The sequence below is a fragment of the Triticum urartu genome, chromosome 3A (genome assembly GCF_056163025.1).
Source record: "Triticum urartu cultivar PI428250 chromosome 3A, HENAU_Tu73, whole genome shotgun sequence".
NCBI classification, from domain to species: domain Eukaryota; kingdom Viridiplantae; phylum Streptophyta; class Magnoliopsida; order Poales; family Poaceae; genus Triticum; species Triticum urartu.
Genome location: NC_141875.1, coordinates 534,691,153 through 534,699,491, shown reverse-complemented (window position 1 = coordinate 534,699,491; position 8,339 = coordinate 534,691,153). Strand labels below are relative to the sequence as shown.

At 42.5% G+C, this 8,339-nt stretch overlaps 1 long non-coding RNA gene across 1 annotated transcript; it reads left to right on the top strand.

Annotated features, from left to right (window-relative positions):
* The first annotated feature begins 5,883 nt into the window (after positions 1–5,883).
* LOC125548667 (uncharacterized) lies at positions 5,884–7,906 on the top strand. The gene is made up of 4 exons (XR_007301139.2): positions 5,884–6,000; positions 6,247–6,765; positions 6,844–6,976; positions 7,080–7,906. It is a non-coding gene; the product is annotated as an uncharacterized LOC125548667 (long non-coding RNA).
* Positions 7,907–8,339: the final 433 nt, after the last annotated feature.

The following is an 8,339-nucleotide window of genomic DNA, read 5'->3' as shown; positions in this document are numbered from 1 at the left end:
CCCCCAGTGGCTTTGGCATTGCGCTGATCAAGAGGGTACCGACAGCTATGTTCTCTTTGGTTGGAATACGACCTATGTTTGAACAGGAAGCCCCCAAATGACCTTGAGAATTTTTTTAACGACTCTGATTCGAATACGATCAAAGTCGGACCCAAAAGGGGTTAAGCTATGATTCAAATACGATCAAGAAGCCCCCTAGTGAGTTTGGCATTGTGCCGATCAAGAGGGTACCGACAACTATGTTCTCTTTGGTTCTCATACCATAGGCTAGCTTCTAGGGTTTAGCCTCTACGATCTCGTGGTAGATCAACTCTTGTAATACTCATATCATCAAGAACAATCAAGCAGGACGTAGGGTATTACCACCATTAAGAGGGTCCGAACCTGGGTAAACATCGTGTCCCCTGCCTCCTGTTACCATCCGTCTTAGACGTACAGTTCGGGACCCCCTACCCGAGATCCGCCGGTTTTGACACCGACACCTGGCGCGGATCCTGTGTTGCAGCAAGGTGTGGCAGTATTTAGTAAGTGGGTGTTGGATCTTGGAAATGGAAAGCTGCCCACAACGAAGAGGGAAGGGGAGACTGAAGCCACGTGGATAAAAATACCCGATGACCTTCTTATTCATGCTGACGGTGATAACATTTTTGCGATAGTTTCATCAACCTACACGGAATTTCTTGCAAACTATGAAAACCCTAGGTATCTTCGTGAACGAGCTATTTTAACTCCTAACAATGAGGTGGCTGAGAAGGTTAATATTCATGTGCTCTCGCTTGTGCCGCAGAGTGGACGAGAGTATTTAAGTTGTGACTCGATATTTGAATTTGCTGATGCTGTTAAAGAAAGTAATGTGTTTTATCCTACTAAGGTGTTAAATGTGGTTTCTATGATAAATTTCCCTGAGCATAGAACAATCTTAAAGCCTCGTGTGCCTATTATGCTTCTTAGAAATCTTAGCCAAGCCAATGGGCTATGTAGTGGGACTCATCTGATCGTTAAAGAGTTGGCCGATCGTGTGATTCAGGCTGTTATTATGACAGGTTCTCATATAGGAAGTGTTGTCTACATACCCAGAATAGAATTGATGGGAAAGAAAACCAAATGGCCTTTCATCTTGAAACGACAACAGTTTCCTATTAGGCTTTGCTATGCGATGACAATAAATAAAAGCCAGGGTCAGACCTTATCCTTTGTTGGGGTATATCTGAAGCAACCTGTGTTCACCCACGGGCAGTTGTATGTTGCTGTGTCACGAGTCGCGTCTAGGAAATCGCTTAAGTTTCTTATTGAAGATAAAGATGAGAAATGTTCGTCTGAGACACGAAATATTGTATACCCCGAGGTTTATGCCTCAGCTAGCTCCTTTTGATTTTTCTCGCCTTGGTCCTGTAGTAGTTACATATGGCTTCACTTTTGTTCTTGTTGTCTATACTGATCTATGCTTTTATACTATGTTTGATTACCATGGTTGCTACTATTACCCCATGATTGTACTTGTTGTTGGTGCCTTATCTATCTTCATGCTCTTTTGTTAAGCCTCATACAAACTGCTGGCTCTGTAGTGTGCATCTACTTGTGTTTATTTGCACAGCTGTTTACTTGTGCTCATTGTTACAGTTTGAGTGGTGATTTTGTTCCTCGTCTAAGGTTATTTTCTATAACACTGCCAAAATGTTGTTGTGTGTGTGAGCCCTCACCCATATTAATCTGTTGTTCTTTTTGTAGATGGACTTTATCCCTTTGTCTCAGCTTGGCCAGGGCAGCACCATTTGGCGCATTCGTGTTTATGTCTCTAGGTTGTGGCAGCATCGTGGGGGAACTGATCATGGCCCTATCAAGCATACATATATGGTCCTTTTGGATGCGCACGCAGAGTTTCCATGTTCCTTCTTTACGGTTACCATGTTCCATCGTAATTTCCGACTCCCTGTTTACATGGTTTTTTATGCTCTGCCCCTTCAATTGATAGGGTAACCACATGTATGCTGAGGTCCCAGAAAAGAATGTTGATAACTTCATGGATCGTATCGAAGAGGGTAAGATATACGATATTCGGAAGTTCCTGGTGTTCCCAAGGAAGTATGTCTTTAGGCCAGTTGAAGGTCATTCAATGATCAAGTTTACAAGACGCACTGAACTTGTGGAGAGAACTGGAATGGAGGCAGAGTTCCCCTTCTGTATGTACGCATTGACTCCAATAGCTCAACTCCCTAGGCCTACAGATATGCCAGAGCGCTTCACAGGTAATTCTGCGACCAATCATATTTTTTCCTTTGACTTGATGGGAATTTTACAGAAGGTTATCTTTGGTCTTATATATGTCATTGAATTGGTTACTGGAGTCTCTGAGGCTATTCAATATGTTAGTGCAAGCTAACCTGAACCTTCCACTAAGAGAGTTATCCATTTGAAAGATCTAACGTATGATTTTCATATTTACTTTGTCATTCGAACTATATGTGTTCTGTCACTGTCGCCTTATTCCTAGCCATTGTTAATTTGTTTTACACAGGGGGCATCAAATCACTGTCATACTGTGGGGAGAGTCGGCCTTGGCATTTGAAGCTGATGAGGTTATGGAGCTCGGCACTGCTGAACCTGTCATAATCATCTTTGTTGGTACATTGGTGAAAACTTACGATGGTGAGAAGCTTTTGTTTTGCTTATCTGAATGGACATGTGTAATTTTACCTACCCACATTGGTTTCTCAGTATCATATTAATGATCGTGAACTTGTCCTTTAACAGGATGCAGGGGTGTTAGTGGTAGCACTGCCTGCCGATGGTACATAAATGAAGACCTTCCTAGTATACGTGATTTCCGCAACAGGTGATTTGGTTTGTTCATTTTCCACGGTCAATATTTTACTGCGTGCACATGTGATCTAATATTCACTAAGTTGGATCCTTTTAAACATCTTCTGATAACTGTTGTTGTCAATCAATACTTTGTTTTGTATCTTTGTTTCTGTTTACTTGGTTTGGTATATTGCCTAGGTCATCCATATTTCAGCTTATAATCTTGCCTACCATTGACCTGCAGGTCGCGTGAGAATTTCGCTCCTGTTCAACATATTAATTTACCTGGCCAGTCAGCTGCTGAGGTTGATGCACAGATTAACTTAGAGACAAAAACTGTGCGAGAGTTGGCTGATCTGGATATGTTTGATAACCGGGTACTCCATTTGCCCAGCTGTGTTTATCGTTCGACAAAAAATGATCTTTAACCATTGTTGCCTGATGTTTTTCCTCTGCTTTATTATAGGATTCCCGATTCCTTTGCACGGCCATTCTTAGCAGACTTACTCCTTCTCAATGTTGGTGGTTCTCTTCATGCACTACCTGTCACAAGTCTTCTCTTCCAGATGGTACTGCCTACAAATGTTCTGATATAGCTTGTGCTGGAGTAGATGCGATACTAAGGTAGCTGTGTATTCACAAGACTTTTACTGCTACCATATGAGCTATGCTTTTTGATTTGTTGTATTCATTGGGATGCATCTTTGCCTTGTCTTAAAGGTACCGGATTTGTTATGTTGCAAGAGATGATGACGCTGAGGTTAATGAGCCTGGTGAGGCCAAGTTTGTCTTCTTTGACAGAGTGGGAAGGGAGCTGCTTGGAGCGCCCCTGATAAGTATCTTACGCCATGGGCGATCACCGGTTGCTCCACTTCTAGAGATTGTCTAGTCTGCACGTGGAGACCCTGCCATCCCGCGTGAGCTCTCTGCTGTTATATCAAGGAAGTTCCGTTTTGTTGTTTCCATCTCAAGCAAGTGTTTTACCAGTGATGATGATGAGCTGTCATTCCAAGTGCTTCGAATAGACACCCCTCTTGGAAAGCAGCCTCAGTCCTCTATAGTGTATCAGGCTTCAAGTTTTACAACTAGAGCCACTCGCTCGTCCTCGTTGCCAAATGACTGTCCTCCTGCTATAATTGCATCATCCAGTGGTCTACTGCCCGGCAGCTCCACACCCCCGCCTTCAATCACTGGCACTCCTAGTGTTCGTCTCTCTTTTTCTCACGGTTCCTCTTTTAGATTGACTACTTACTCCATGTCTTTGGTTCCTCCTGTCACTTATTTTGTGTTGTTCTCGTTCGAGTCAGGCTCTGCTACCTACTTTATCATCGCCTCCTTCTGTCACCAAGCCAAGTGTGACTGGGTCCGTATAATCACACTGATCTTGGCATTTCCTTTTGAATTGGTGATGCACCATTGTATTTTATATGTGTTCCCTCTAATTTTCATAGTGGTGTGGCATCTGAAGTTAAACCAAAGGCTCAACGTGGTATTTTTAAAGAGAAAGTGTCTGCCTCAACTACCCCTGTGATATCTGATCCAATTGACAGTACCCTTGTTGATGCAAATGACGATACCTTGGTAACTTATGGATCATCTGTCTTTCCAAATATCTCTGTCCTACCAGTATTTATGTGTTTATGTGTGTTCCCTATCGTAGGCTATTGGGTCTGTCACTGAGTAGGGGAGGTCACCGTAGCTTGGCGCTTCCACCAAGAAAGATGATTTTCTATCGCCCGATCAGTCTTCTGATGCAAAGAAGTACCTTCCGTCTCTCTGCTCGTGTCCAAGTAGTATAGTTCTACTGTAAATCTTCTAATTTAGTGTGTTGTTTTCAGGTCTCACCCATCTGTTTCTGTTTATGCTCGAAGCAATTCGGGCAAGCGGCCCAGGAAGTGAAAATGGTGCCTGGGTAAGCATAATGCATTCTTTTCGATTTCTTTTGGGTCTTCTTATGATGATATGCATTTTGTCACGTTCTAATGGGTGATTTCCTCTTGTTCTTCCACATGTTTCAGGAGGCAAGGGACCTTTTGTATATTCACACCTTTTGGTTAATGTCGTTCTGAGTTGACGGTTTCTTACCAGTATGCTTGTACGAGTGATTCCCCTGCTTGAGCTTTGACTCGCGGGCACTTACCGCTACATCACTTGGTTGCTTATGAGTAACAATGGCTGCTATCACAGTCATGTTGTTGTCCATCTGGACTATCAAGCTGCTTGGTCAGAAGCCATATTTTTGTCAGGTTCGAGTGCTTTTGGCTTGCTGTTTGCAGTTCCATTTCTCAGTTTGTGTTTTGTGCGATACCCTATGCTTACTCTTTGTCGGTTGCATCTATCCAGGATATAAGATTGATGTATCCATGCATGCCCTGGACTCGATGCCGCAAAGTGAACTAAGTTGAGTGCCTGGGCATACCTTTCGAAGCACTTCAAGCTCTGTTGTTTCAGTTTCGGACACGACGACCTCCGTGTGTAGAGACTAGCGAGTGCTTATGCGAGGGTTCCTACCTTTGTAAATGTATGGGCTATTGATACACTATGATCACATGGCTGTTCCCCTGTGTTGTAACCCAACTTCCTATGAATCGTTGAACCTAATCAATGTTGATGTTCTTCTTTAAATTTGCATTTACATGTGTTGCACTTATTCGTTTACTTTTGGCTTGCTTCTTCGGTTTTGTTAAACTTGATTTACCTCGAATTTCAGTTCTATCTGCTGAAATTTGTACATTGCTCTGGTCAATGAGCCATTTGATATGGGAGATTGTTAGCATCCCGTTATCATGTGGATTATATTTACTTCATTTCTTATCTTGCATGGACATGTTTCTGGACTCTCACCGAAACTTTGGTTATCCGATTCCTAATGCACATTCTGATTCGTATCTTTAGCGAGTGTCCTGGCTAGCAAAGGAGAAGAGTCATTTTGATCAAAAATATATGATGCTTTTTACAACATCTTTTTAAGAGCCCAAAGAAAAAGGAAATTCTCGCGGTCCACCTGTTATTGCCTTTGTATTTTGCCGTTGGGCCAATAAAAGGCCTTCCCCTACCGTGGGCTTCACATTTCGGCCCGCCTGTGCATTTACCGCCTGTCCAGTGTCCATCTACATTTGTTTCCTTTGGTGGATCTCCAACTCAGTTTCCCCTTTCCAGTCAGCGCCGCCTCTAGGGTTTCACCTTCTCACCCTCCTGGTGAGTTTCTTCTGCTTTCGATCCGCTTGTCTAGGTCGATGTCCTCGGACGATGTATCCAACTTGTTTGCTTCGTGGTCTTGCTTCTCTCTTCTGTTGTTGGTGTGTTCCTTGCATTATTAGTTTTGTTAGGGATTGCCTTGAAGAACTTTTGATTTATGTCGATCTAGAGCAACAATGTATTGATTCTTGTCTTGCTATGGCATCTGTGATCTAATTGCTGCCCTCTTGTTGTTGCTCTTGCTAGATGTATTGTCTGGCTCTGTCCGATCTGCGTGCTGGTTGGGACAAACAGACCGTTTGCGCCCGTGTGTCTCGCCTATGGCATTACCGTGGTGGTTTAGAGAATGGACTTGTCAAGCTTCTGCACATGATCCTCATCGGCGCTCATGTGCGATCCAGGACTCTTTAGAAATGTATCGCTTTTGTTTTGTGTTAGTCTATGTCTGATGCAGCACGAAACTGTTATAGGGTAACCATGGCTATGCAGTTGTTCCGACAGATTTTCTTGTCACTTATATTGATATGCTGCATGAAGGCGTGGTGTATGAGTTCAGTCGTTTCAGCGTGATGTCTTCATCATGAACCCCGTTGATGCGTCGTTGATGATCCAATTTACACAATTTACAATTGTGAAGAATTTTTTCGATTTATTTAATGGTATTACTATTTGTCATGAGCTAGGGTCCAAGGAATTATCTGGTGGATGTGCTTGCAAATGATATGTTAACCATGATATACCAGATATAAACATATTTAGGAGCAGGTGAGGGCCACGGTCTATTCATACGGCGTTTGTTTTCTCTATTTTGTACTCAAGTATTGTATTCTCTCTGCTTCTTAGGCTCCCAGTCATCTTCCCTGCCATTGAGCATCTTCCTGCACCGTCGAAGATTATTCTCCAGGTCCAACATGCCGATGTGCATCCAATGGTGTTATTGACCCACCTCATAAACATCAACTTATACCAAAAGGAGGTACCATTGTAACACCATGCAGTTTTGGCAGTCTGCCCATAGTGCTTGCTATTTATATATTTACAGATAGATTGATTATGCACTGTGATGCTTGACTTCTCAGGCGGGAACCTTCCGATGCAATGTGGTGATTACCAGGGTTTCACATTTGAAAAAATGGTGGGCTACCTTCTGTGCAGACTGCCATCACATATCCATGCCAGCTACAACATCGCTTACCCAGCCAGATGTTTATATGTGCTCTCGTCGGTCTTGTTCATGCACCAGCGCTACAATTGGATGAGAACAATTCAATGTTATATCAATCAATGGTCATTTGCTCTCCCTGCTCATTTCATCTATGTTAATGTTGAGGTACACATTGTTTGTCCTTGCGAAAGATCGAAGTGGAGAGGCTGAATTTGAATTGTTTGGCACAAGGGCTCAACAAATCATCGGTCGATCTGCTAGTCAGGTCCTTCGCAACAGCACTCGCATGGCCCTGCTATTCCCAATGTTCATGTAGTGGCCTCAATGCTAAGGAAAACCCCGCCTGAACTCAGTGGTCTCCTTTCCATGAGATGTAAGTTTGTTGTTCGTGCATCGCCTGAAAGTTTCTTTGGAAGGTGGCCGGCGTTCCATGTTGATGCTATCGAGTCCTTTGAGCCCGTCAAATCGAACCTTTCTATGATAGATTTGCTTACGCCATCATGAAGTGATGCACGCAAGGAACTTCTTATGAGATCAGTGTGGATGTTCCCTAGAGCTGATTTTCGGTCTCCTGGATGATCTCTAGATCTTTTGATAATGAACCTTTTTATTAGTAGGATTGTAAATATATCGGTTCTGTAAACAGTATTGTATTAACTATGACAATATGGTCTTTTGCCTTGGGACTAGGCTGCTGTTGAAAACATGGTTAAATATAATGTTCATGTGTGTTTCCTTTCACTTAGAGATCAATCTATTTACTTGAATGTATGTCTATTTATCACTGTGTCATATATATGTTCTTTTAATTCTAGGTTAATTTGATAATTTTACTTTTGATTTATATGTAGAGTGTGGATTTCCATGCTAAGCTTTGACACTTAAAACCACATCTTCAGTCTCCGGTTTTGCTGCACTTGGTCGGTGCCGATGTTTTTTTAACGGAGAAACGATCATATCAACATGTGATTTTAACTTCTGGTCCACCCCTCCTTTTAAAGGATTTTTAGAATTTGTGTATGGCTAATTTTTTCATGGGTGCTTGCATGCTCATGAATACAGGACCTCGGGAAGACACAAATAGCATGAGTTCAGTTTTTTTCTAGAACCAGAGGAAAAACAAATGACCAACCGGAAAAATAAACAAATCGATTGGATTTTTTATAAAGTGTAG